The sequence below is a fragment of the Sturnus vulgaris genome, unplaced genomic scaffold (assembly GCF_052056855.1).
Source record: "Sturnus vulgaris isolate bStuVul1 unplaced genomic scaffold, bStuVul1.hap1 Scaffold_146, whole genome shotgun sequence".
Lineage (NCBI taxonomy): Eukaryota > Metazoa > Chordata > Aves > Passeriformes > Sturnidae > Sturnus > Sturnus vulgaris.
In genome coordinates, this window is record NW_028276065.1 from 355,149 (window position 1) to 364,494 (window position 9,346).

Genomic DNA, 9,346 nt, shown 5'->3' on the forward strand with positions numbered 1-9,346 from the left:
GAGCTGAACTCCAGCGGTCAGTTTCAGCTCTGCCCAACAGCGTGTTCTCAGTTCAGCTGGCAAGCACGCCCTCTTGCCTTGGCTCCGAGTGCAAAGACCCTAGCGAGCACTCACTCAGTGCAGTGCACCCAGAAAGACGCTCTCGCTCGTCTTTCAAGGAGCGATTCCTAACAGCAAAGGAAGCAGATGTACAAACTGGATGACGAGAAAGGATAAAGTAGAACACGTCTCTGTCCTCGTACATTTTCGTGTGCGATACTTCCCTCCGGGTCTTCGGTCCTTGCGAAGCTCTATGTACTGCGAGCGCTGCTACTTGCAGCTGAGAAGGACCGTGGGGCTAGCAGCGAATTCGGAGAGCGCTAAGCACGTAGTCAAGAAGCGAGACGTGTCCCTGCAATGCGGTGCTAAGAGCAGCTTCCTCGCGGCGGGGGCGAGCTCCGGCTACAAGTCATTCTCGTCCTGGCAACGGATCTCTGTGAAGGGCGTAGGCGAAAAGCTTTCGTTTTCCGTTCGAAGTGCGAGAGAGGCAGACTGTTGCACGGAGCTCTGAGAACAAAGGTGCACGCCCTAAGCGGGCTTGGGCAGAAGCAGCGTTCTCGAGCTCTTGGCTGCCGGCACACTGCTGGCTATGTGGCGGCCCTGCAGCGTCTTCTGGCCGCCGGCAAGTGAAAGCGGAGCCAGGCGTAGGCGTGGGCGAGGGCGGTGAACGAAGCGGCACAAGAGCCGTGGTTTTGTGCACCACGTTACAGGCTACTAGGAGAGGAAGGTGGTTGACTCTCGCTTGCCTTCCCAGGTGCCCTTAGCAGTCGGAAGGAGCTGAACTCCAGCGGTCAGTTTCAGCTCTGCCCAACAGCGTGTTCTCAGTTCAGTTGGCAAGCACGCCCTCTTGCCTTGGCTCCGAGTGCATAGTCACTAGCAAGCACTCACTCAGTGCAATGCACCCAGAAAGACGCTCTCGCTCGTCTTTCAAGGAGTGATTCCTAACAGCAGAAGCAGCAGAAGCACAAAGTGGATGACGAGAAGGGACAATGTAGAACACGTCTCTGTCCTGCCACATTTTCGTGTGAGATATGTCCCTCCGGGTCTTCGGTCCTTGCGAAGCTCTATGTACTGCGAGCGCTGCTACTTGCAGCTGAGAAGGACCGTGTGGCTAGCAGCGAATTCGGAGAGCGCTAAGCACGTAGTCAAGAAGCGAGACGTGTCCCTGCAATGCGGTGCTAAGAGCAGCTTCCTCGCGGCGGGGGCGAGCTCCGGCTACAAGTCATTCTCGTTCTGGCAACGGATCTCTGTGAAGGGCGTAGGCGAAAAGCTTTCGTTTTCCGTTCGAACTGCGAGAGAGGCAGACTGTTGCACGGAGCTCTGAGAACAAAGGTGCACGTCCTAGGCGGGCTTGGGCAGAAGCAGCGTTCTCGAGCTCTTGGCTGCCAGCACACTGCTGGCGGTGGGGCGCCCCTGCAGCGGCTTCTGGCCGCCGGCAAGTGAAAGCGGCGCCAGGCGAGGGCGAGGGAGAGGGCGGTGAACGAAGCGGCACAAAAGCCGCGCTTGTGTGCACCACGTTACAGGCTACTAGGAAAGGAAGGTGGTTGACTCTCGCTTTCCTTCGCAAGTGCCCTTAGCAGTAAGAAGGAGCTGAACTCCAGCGGTCAGTTTCAGCTCTGCCCAACAGCGTGTTCTCAGTTCAGCTGGCAAGCACGCCCTGTTGCCTTGGCTCCGAGTGCATAGTCCCTAGCGAGCACTCACTCGTGTGCTCTTCGCTGCACAGCGCCGCTCGCAAGCGGCTTCGTTCTTCGCCTTCTGCCGTCCGGAGAGAGCTGAACTCCAGCGATCAGTTTAAGCTCTGCCCAAAAGCGTGTTCTCAGTTCTGCGAGCAAGCACGCCCTCTTGCCTTGGCTCCGAGTGCAAAGACCCTAGCGAGCGCTCACTCAGTGCAGTGCACCCAGAAAGACGCTCTCGCTCGTCTTTCAAGGAGCGATTCCTAACAGCAAAGGAAGCAGATGTACAAACTGGATGACGAGAAAGGATAAAGTAGAACACGTCTCTGTCCTCGTACATTTTCGTGTGCGATATGTCCCTCCGGGTCTTCGGTCCTTGCGAAGCTCTATGTACTGCGAGCGCTGCTACTTGCAGCTGAGAAAGACCGTGGAGCTAGCAGCGAATTCGGAGAGCGCTAAGCACGTAGTCAAGAAGCGAGACGTGTCCCTGCAATGCGGTGCTAAGAGCAGCTTCCTCGCGGCGGGGGCGAGCTCCGGCTACAAGTCATTCTCGTTCTGGCAACGGATCTCTGTGAAGGGCGTAGGCGAAAAGCTTTCGTTTTCCGTTCGAACTGCGAGAGAGGCAGACTGTTGCACGGAGCTCTGAGAACAAAGGTGCACGTCCTAGGCGGGCTTGGGCAGAAGCAGCGTTCTCGAGCTCTTGGCAGGCGGCACACTGCTGGCTATGTGGCTCCCCTGCAGCGGCTTCTGGCCGCCGGGAAGTGAAAGCGGCGCCAGGCGAGGGCGAGGGAAAGGGCGGTGAACGAAGCGGCACAAGAGCCGTGGTTTTGTGCACCACGTTACAGGCTACTAGGAGAGGAAGGTGGTTGACTCTCGCTTTCCTTCGCAAGTGCCCTTAGCAGTCGGAAGGAGCTGAACTCCAGCGGTCAGTTTCAGCTCTGCCCAACAGCGTGTTCTCAGTTCAGCTGGCAAGCACGCCCTGTTGCCTTGGCTCCGAGTGCATAGTCACTAGCGAGCACTCACTCGTGTGCTCTTCGCTGCACAGCGCCGCTCGCAAGCGGCTTCGTTCTTCGCCTTCTGCCGTCCGGAGAGAGCTGAACTCCAGCGGTCAGTTTCAGCTCTGCCCAACAGCGTGTTCTCAGTTCAGCTGGCAAGCACGCCCTCTTGCCTTGGCTCCGAGTGCAAAGACCCTAGCGAGCACTCACTCAGTGCAGTGCACCCAGAAAGACGCTCTCGCTCGTCTTTCAAGGAGCGATTCCTAACAGCAAAGGAAGCAGATGTACAAACTGGATGACGAGAAAGGATAAAGTAGAACACGTCTCTGTCCTCGTACATTTTCGTGTGCGATACTTCCCTCCGGGTCTTCGGTCCTTGCGAAGCTCTATGTACTGCGAGCGCTGCTACTTGGAGCTGAGAAGGACCGTGGGGCTAGCAGCGAATTCGGAGAGCGCTAAGCACGTAGTCAAGAAGCGAGACGTGTCCCTGCAATGCGGTGCTAAGAGCAGCTTCCTCGCGGCGGGGGCGAGCTCCGGCTACAAGTCATTCTCGTCCTGGCAACGGATCTCTGTGAAGGGCGTAGGCGAAAAGCTTTCGTTTTCCGTTCGAAGTGCGAGAGAGGCAGACTGTTGCACGGAGCTCTGAGAACAAAGGTGCACGCCCTAAGCGGGCTTGGGCAGAAGCAGCGTTCTCGAGCTCTTGGCTGCCGGCACACTGCTGGCTATGTGGCGCCCCTGCAGCGTCTTCTGGCCGCCGGCAAGTGAAAGCGGAGCCAGGCGTAGGCGTGGGCGAGGGCGGTGAACGAAGCGGCACAAGAGCCGTGGTTTTGTGCACCACGTTACAGGTTACTAGGAGAGGAAGGTGGTTGACTCTCGCTTGCCTTCCCAGGTGCCCTTAGCAGTCGTAAGGAGCTGAACTCCAGCGGTCAGTTTCAGCTCTGCCCAACAGCGTGTTCTCAGTTCAGTTGGCAAGCACGCCCTCTTGCCTTGGCTCCGAGTGCATAGTCACTAGCAAGCACTCACTCAGTGCAATGCACCCAGAAAGACGCTCTCGCTCGTCTTTCAAGGAGTGATTCCTAACAGCAGAAGCAGCAGAAGCACAAAGTGGATGACGAGAAGGGACAATGTAGAACACGTCTCTGTCCTGCCACATTTTCGTGTGAGATATGTCCCTCCGGGTCTTCGGTCCTTGCGAAGCTCTATGTACTGCGAGCGCTGCTACTTGCAGCTGAGAAGGACCGTGGGGCTAGCAGCGAATTCGGAGAGCGCTAAGCACGTAGTCAAGAAGCGAGACGTGTCCCTGCAATGCGGTGCTAAGAGCAGCTTCCTCGCGGCGGGGGCGAGCTCCGGCTACAAGTCATTCTCGTTCTGGCAACGGATCTCTGTGAAGGGCGTAGGCGAAAAGCTTTCGTTTTCCGTTCGAACTGCGAGAGAGGCAGACTGTTGCACGGAGCTCTGAGAACAAAGGTGCACGTCCTAGGCGGGCTTGGGCAGAAGCAGCGTTCTCGAGCTCTTGGCTGCCAGCACACTGCTGGCGGTGGGGCGCCCCTGCAGCGGCTTCTGGCCGCCGGCAAGTGAAAGCGGCGCCAGGCGAGGGCGAGGGAGAGGGCGGTGAACGAAGCGGCACAAAAGCCGTGCTTGTGTGCACCACGTTACAGGCTACTAGGAGAGGAAGGTGGTTGACTCTCGCTTTCCTTCGCAAGTGCCCTTAGCAGTAAGAAGGAGCTGAACTCCAGCGGTCAGTTTCAGCTCTGCCCAACAGCGTGTTCTCAGTTCAGCTGGCAAGCACGCCCTGTTGCCTTGGTTCCGAGTGCATAGTCACTAGCGAGCACTCACTCGTGTGCTCTTCGCTGCACAGCGCCGCTCGCAAGCGGCTTCGTTCTTCGCCTTCTGCCGTCCGGAGAGAGCTGAACTCCAGCGATCAGTTTAAGCTCTGCCCAAAAGCGTGTTCTCAGTTCTGCGAGCAAGCACGCCCTCTTGCCTTGGCTCCGAGTGCAAAGACCCTAGCGAGCGCTCACTCAGTGCAGTGCACCCAGAAAGACGCTCTCGCTCGTCTTTCAAGGAGCGATTCCTAACAGCAAAGGAAGCAGATGTACAAACTGGATGATGAGAAAGGATAAAGTAGAACACGTCTCTGTCCTCGTACATTTTCGTGTGCGATATGTCCCTCCGGGTCTTCGGTCCTTGCGAAGCTCTATGTACTGCGAGCGCTGCTACTTGGAGCTGAGAAGGACCGTGGGGCTAGCAGCGAATTCGGAGAGCGCTAAGCACGTAGTCAAGAAGCGAGACGTGTCCCTGCAATGCGGTGCTAAGAGCAGCTTCCTCGCGGCGGGGGCGAGCTCCGGCTACAAGTCATTCTCGTTCTGGCAAGGGATCTCTGTGAAGGGCGTAGGCGAAAAGCTTTCGTTTTCCGTTCGAAGTGCGAGAGAGGCAGACTGTTGCACGGAGCTCTGAGAACAAAGGTGCACGTCCTAGGCGGGCTTGGGCAGAAGCAGCGTTCTCGAGCTCTTGGCAGGCGGCACACTGCTGGCTATGTGGCGCCCCTGCAGCGGCTTCTGGCCGCCGGCAAGTGAAAGCGGAGCCAGGCGAGGGCGAGGGAGAGGGCGGTGAACGAAGCGGCACAAGAGCCGTGTTTTTGTGCACCACGTTACAGGCTACTAGGAGAGGAAGGTGGTTGACTCTCGCTTGCCTTCCCAGGTGCCCTTAGCAGTCGGAAGGAGCTGAACTCCAGCGGTCAGTTTCAGCTCTGCCCAACAGCGTGTTCTCAGTTCAGCTGGCAAGCACGCCCTGTTGCCTTGGCTCCGAGTGCATAGTCACTAGCGAGCACTCACTCGTGTGCTCTTCGCTGCACAGCCCCGCTCGCAAGCGGCTTCGTTCTTCGCCTTCTGCCCTCCGGAGAGAGCTGAACTCCAGCGGTCAGTTTCAGCTCTGCCCAACAGCGTGTTCTCAGTTCAGCTGGCAAGCACGCCCTCTTGCCTTGGCTCCGAGTGCAAAGACCCTAGCGAGCACTCACTCAGTGCAGTGCACCCAGAAAGACGCTCTCGCTCGTCTTTCAAGGAGCGATTCCTAACAGCAAAGGAAGCAGATGTACAAACTGGATGACGAGAAAGGATAAAGTAGAACACGTCTCTGTCCTCGTACATTTTCGTGTGCGATACTTCCCTCCGGGTCTTCGGTCCTTGCGAAGCTCTATGTACTGCGAGCGCTGCTACTTGCAGCTGAGAAGGACCGTGGGGCTAGCAGCGAATTCGGAGAGCGCTAAGCACGTAGTCAAGAAGCGAGACGTGTCCCTGCAATGCGGTGCTAAGAGCAGCTTCCTCGCGGCGGGGGCGAGCTCCGGCTACAAGTCATTCTCGTCCTGGCAACGGATCTCTGTGAAGGGCGTAGGCGAAAAGCTTTCGTTTTCCGTTCGAAGTGCGAGAGAGGCAGACTGTTGCACGGAGCTCTGAGAACAAAGGTGCACGCCCTAAGCGGGCTTGGGCAGAAGCAGCGTTCTCGAGCTCTTGGCTGCCGGCACACTGCTGGCTATGTGGCGGCCCTGCAGCGTCTTCTGGCCGCCGGCAAGTGAAAGCGGAGCCAGGCGTAGGCGTGGGCGAGGGCGGTGAACGAAGCGGCACAAGAGCCGTGGTTTTGTGCACCACGTTACAGGCTACTAGGAGAGGAAGGTGGTTGACTCTCGCTTGCCTTCCCAGGTGCCCTTAGCAGTCGGAAGGAGCTGAACTCCAGCGGTCAGTTTCAGCTCTGCCCAACAGCGTGTTCTCAGTTCAGTTGGCAAGCACGCCCTCTTGCCTTGGCTCCGAGTGCATAGTCACTAGCAAGCACTCACTCAGTGCAATGCACCCAGAAAGACGCTCTCGCTCGTCTTTCAAGGAGTGATTCCTAACAGCAGAAGCAGCAGAAGCACAAAGTGGATGACGAGAAGGGACAATGTAGAACACGTCTCTGTCCTGCCACATTTTCGTGTGAGATATGTCCCTCCGGGTCTTCGGTCCTTGCGAAGCTCTATGTACTGCGAGCGCTGCTACTTGCAGCTGAGAAGGACCGTGTGGCTAGCAGCGAATTCGGAGAGCGCTAAGCACGTAGTCAAGAAGCGAGACGTGTCCCTGCAATGCGGTGCTAAGAGCAGCTTCCTCGCGGCGGGGGCGAGCTCCGGCTACAAGTCATTCTCGTTCTGGCAACGGATCTCTGTGAAGGGCGTAGGCGAAAAGCTTTCGTTTTCCGTTCGAACTGCGAGAGAGGCAGACTGTTGCACGGAGCTCTGAGAACAAAGGTGCACGTCCTAGGCGGGCTTGGGCAGAAGCAGCGTTCTCGAGCTCTTGGCTGCCAGCACACTGCTGGCGGTGGGGCGCCCCTGCAGCGGCTTCTGGCCGCCGGCAAGTGAAAGCGGCGCCAGGCGAGGGCGAGGGAGAGGGCGGTGAACGAAGCGGCACAAAAGCCGCGCTTGTGTGCACCACGTTACAGGCTACTAGGAAAGGAAGGTGGTTGACTCTCGCTTTCCTTCGCAAGTGCCCTTAGCAGTAAGAAGGAGCTGAACTCCAGCGGTCAGTTTCAGCTCTGCCCAACAGCGTGTTCTCAGTTCAGCTGGCAAGCACGCCCTGTTGCCTTGGCTCCGAGTGCATAGTCCCTAGCGAGCACTCACTCGTGTGCTCTTCGCTGCACAGCGCCGCTCGCAAGCGGCTTCGTTCTTCGCCTTCTGCCGTCCGGAGAGAGCTGAACTCCAGCGATCAGTTTAAGCTCTGCCCAAAAGCGTGTTCTCAGTTCTGCGAGCAAGCACGCCCTCTTGCCTTGGCTCCGAGTGCAAAGACCCTAGCGAGCGCTCACTCAGTGCAGTGCACCCAGAAAGACGCTCTCGCTCGTCTTTCAAGGAGCGATTCCTAACAGCAAAGGAAGCAGATGTACAAACTGGATGACGAGAAAGGATAAAGTAGAACACGTCTCTGTCCTCGTACATTTTCGTGTGCGATATGTCCCTCCGGGTCTTCGGTCCTTGCGAAGCTCTATGTACTGCGAGCGCTGCTACTTGCAGCTGAGAAAGACCGTGGAGCTAGCAGCGAATTCGGAGAGCGCTAAGCACGTAGTCAAGAAGCGAGACGTGTCCCTGCAATGCGGTGCTAAGAGCAGCTTCCTCGCGGCGGGGGCGAGCTCCGGCTACAAGTCATTCTCGTTCTGGCAACGGATCTCTGTGAAGGGCGTAGGCGAAAAGCTTTCGTTTTCCGTTCGAACTGCGAGAGAGGCAGACTGTTGCACGGAGCTCTGAGAACAAAGGTGCACGTCCTAGGCGGGCTTGGGCAGAAGCAGCGTTCTCGAGCTCTTGGCAGGCGGCACACTGCTGGCTATGTGGCTCCCCTGCAGCGGCTTCTGGCCGCCGGGAAGTGAAAGCGGCGCCAGGCGAGGGCGAGGGAAAGGGCGGTGAACGAAGCGGCACAAGAGCCGTGGTTTTGTGCACCACGTTACAGGCTACTAGGAGAGGAAGGTGGTTGACTCTCGCTTTCCTTCGCAAGTGCCCTTAGCAGTCGGAAGGAGCTGAACTCCAGCGGTCAGTTTCAGCTCTGCCCAACAGCGTGTTCTCAGTTCAGCTGGCAAGCACGCCCTGTTGCCTTGGCTCCGAGTGCATAGTCACTAGCGAGCACTCACTCGTGTGCTCTTCGCTGCACAGCGCCGCTCGCAAGCGGCTTCGTTCTTCGCCTTCTGCCGTCCGGAGAGAGCTGAACTCCAGCGGTCAGTTTCAGCTCTGCCCAACAGCGTGTTCTCAGTTCAGCTGGCAAGCACGCCCTCTTGCCTTGGCTCCGAGTGCAAAGACCCTAGCGAGCACTCACTCAGTGCAGTGCACCCAGAAAGACGCTCTCGCTCGTCTTTCAAGGAGCGATTCCTAACAGCAAAGGAAGCAGATGTACAAACTGGATGACGAGAAAGGATAAAGTAGAACACGTCTCTGTCCTCGTACATTTTCGTGTGCGATACTTCCCTCCGGGTCTTCGGTCCTTGCGAAGCTCTATGTACTGCGAGCGCTGCTACTTGGAGCTGAGAAGGACCGTGGGGCTAGCAGCGAATTCGGAGAGCGCTAAGCACGTAGTCAAGAAGCGAGACGTGTCCCTGCAATGCGGTGCTAAGAGCAGCTTCCTCGCGGCGGGGGCGAGCTCCGGCTACAAGTCATTCTCGTCCTGGCAACGGATCTCTGTGAAGGGCGTAGGCGAAAAGCTTTCGTTTTCCGTTCGAAGTGCGAGAGAGGCAGACTGTTGCACGGAGCTCTGAGAACAAAGGTGCACGCCCTAAGCGGGCTTGGGCAGAAGCAGCGTTCTCGAGCTCTTGGCTGCCGGCACACTGCTGGCTATGTGGCGCCCCTGCAGCGTCTTCTGGCCGCCGGCAAGTGAAAGCGGAGCCAGGCGTAGGCGTGGGCGAGGGCGGTGAACGAAGCGGCACAAGAGCCGTGGTTTTGTGCACCACGTTACAGGTTACTAGGAGAGGAAGGTGGTTGACTCTCGCTTGCCTTCCCAGGTGCCCTTAGCAGTCGTAAGGAGCTGAACTCCAGCGGTCAGTTTCAGCTCTGCCCAACAGCGTGTTCTCAGTTCAGTTGGCAAGCACGCCCTCTTGCCTTGGCTCCGAGTGCATAGTCACTAGCAAGCACTCACTCAGTGCAAT